The 2,393-nt window shown below is 35.6% G+C and overlaps 1 long non-coding RNA gene across 4 annotated transcripts in view; it reads right to left on the bottom strand.

Moving 5' to 3' along the window:
* LOC107623280 overlaps window positions 1-2,122 on the bottom strand; it is a 4,956-nt gene extending 2,834 nt beyond the window's left edge. The window contains exons 1-2 of one of the 4 annotated variants that reach the window (XR_002354940.1): window positions 1,229-2,121; window positions 111-914 (exon numbers count right to left, since the gene is read on the bottom strand). This is a non-coding gene — a long non-coding RNA (uncharacterized LOC107623280). Of the gene's footprint in view, window positions 1-110 lie in introns of all 4 variants that reach the window. The other 3 variants (XR_002354939.1, XR_001616393.2, XR_001616394.2) reach the window with 3 other exon arrangements.

Here is a 2,393-nt window from a genome sequence, read left to right as displayed (position 1 = left end):
TACTAGAACACTTAATTTCATAATGCACTTAAAATGCTTTGTAAAATATATACATAATTGAGATCATTAACTAAAATTATTGAATATTTGAAAATTTTCCTAAAGCATACTATGGAGATTGCTAATGCTCGATTCCTTATCCAAGACATTGATTTCACATTGGTATAATGATTCTTGTTTTCCAACATTTTAACATGCTTATGGGTCGGACAGCACGTTATCTCTACAAGGAAGAAGTGTACGAACAATCCAAGTCTTTGCCCATATTTATCATCTGCATCAAAGAAGAAAAAGTACAGGCCGGCTGCAGCTTTTGTATGCATAAAAATCAATCAATATCAAGAGAAATCCCAATAAGTTTACTCGGCCAGCATTATTATTGTTACATCATATCACAATACACCAGAGAGGGAAAAAAAAAACTGAACTTCCAAAACCATATTTATTGCTCCTTGAATTGATGATTAAAAGGATGCTCATATAGTCAAACAATTTGGTCAGTCACAGACACAAAACAAGCAACTGTAGAGTTAGGTAGATAGGGTTTATCAGATCATAAACCACCAAAAATATTTCAAAAAAGAAAAGGATAAACTAAAACAAAAAAAAGCAATAAATATTAAGAACAGAAAAGAAACACCCCTTTTGAAATTCTTATTGTCCAAGAATATAATGAAACCAGAATCTATGCATCATAACGTTGAGTTGCAGGAAAGAACAAACACATAGCCAACAAGAAGAAAGTTAGAAACAGTAACAGTTACCGAGTAAAGGAACCACTGGCATGCACAAGATCTAGCAAAAAAAATACATGGAAAGGGACGAAATCAGCATAATTGTGATGTCCATTGAAGCAAGGAGAAAAAATTGGTGAGGACCATGCTATGTGACGTGAAATGGCTCCATGCTATGTACTGCTATATATCAAAGTTATTAAAAAACAAGATAAAAGGGGAAATGTTAGTATAAATATATTTATTAATATTAATTTTAAAATGTTGGGGGTTCGTTGATCCTGGCAAGCAAATAGGGCTATTGCATCAAAAGTCACGCTTTTCCGTTTGATAACAACAAAGATAATTTATAAAAATTACTAATGGAACCACGAGCAATGATTAAAATAACAAAATTGAAAGACACAGTAAAGAGATAAAAATAAAAACAAGGGCTAAAGAAAGAAACAAACAAAAGCTTCTTCCTTTTTTTCACTGTTTGATAATGATATAACCTGGCGCAGTAGTCAGTGATGGTCGCTGGTCTGCTTGCTCCGCCAAAATGTCGAGAGAGAAAGAAAGAGAGGGTTAGATTTTGGGTTTGGGGGTTTGGAACGAAGCAGAGCCAGATGCAGATGCAGATCACACGAGCGGTGATTTTCATTTTTTCCGGCACTGGAAGCTGACAGAAGGAGAAGTGAGCACGCAAGAGCAACGGTATAGAATTATAACGAGTGCTTCTGTGTGCTCACTCTCTTCTGTCAATTTCTATGTTCCAAGAGAAAATAAATAATCAAGAGCCCAGGCTGCAAAACATGCCCAAATTTGGAAACCCTCACACAAAGAATATACATAACATCTGTTCTATTACTTTCATTATCGAAACAGATCTGAAGCATTAACCGATAAGAATAGAAGAAAACGAAAATGTCCATGATCCACACAGCGTATTCTTATTTTAAGAGACAATTATTAGAAGATTTCAGAAATTAGGGTTTCCTGCATAAACAGGAACAAAAAAGGAGGAAGAAAGCAGGGATTAAGAAGGAGAAAGGAAAGATGAAAAGACAAGAACCACAGACTCCAAAGTCCAACCGTATTCCCTCTCTCTATTCTCTCTCTTCATTCATTGTGAGGATGGAGGAGGTGGTGGTGGCCTTGGTGGTTAGGCATGCAACACGTAGTGATGCAGCGGCGATGACACGTAGCGAGATCGGTTCAGATTCAGAAGTTACGGTTACAGAGGAGAGAGTGCGGCGAGGGATGATAGAAGTGAGTGAGTGAATGAGTGGTGTGTGTGTGTGGGGCTGAGACGAGACGAGACCCGTTCCAACCAACAAACCCAAAGAAAAAATGTGAAATGTGAAACGGGGAGATGGATTGCAGCCTTTTGCGTCAATTGAGACCCTTAAATAGTTAAATGCGCTTAATTAATCTTCTAAATGCTTTTCTTTCTTCGCCAATTTCAGCTGCAAATCCGTTATTATCATAATCCTTCAGATATTCTTCTATCCTTTTGCTTGGAGAGAGAAACGTTTACCATTCCTCACTTTAAAATTATTTATTATTTATTATTTATTATTTAGAGGATGTTCTTTTTTTAAAAAAAAATGATAATACTGCTATTTTAAATTTGATAAAATTTTGTTACAATTTTTTTAAATTTTTTTGGGTGTCCAT

This window comes from Arachis ipaensis, chromosome B10 (assembly GCF_000816755.2).
Source record: "Arachis ipaensis cultivar K30076 chromosome B10, Araip1.1, whole genome shotgun sequence".
Taxonomy (NCBI): Eukaryota; Viridiplantae; Streptophyta; class Magnoliopsida; order Fabales; family Fabaceae; genus Arachis; species Arachis ipaensis.
This window is presented reverse-complemented; position numbering and strand designations above follow the sequence as displayed.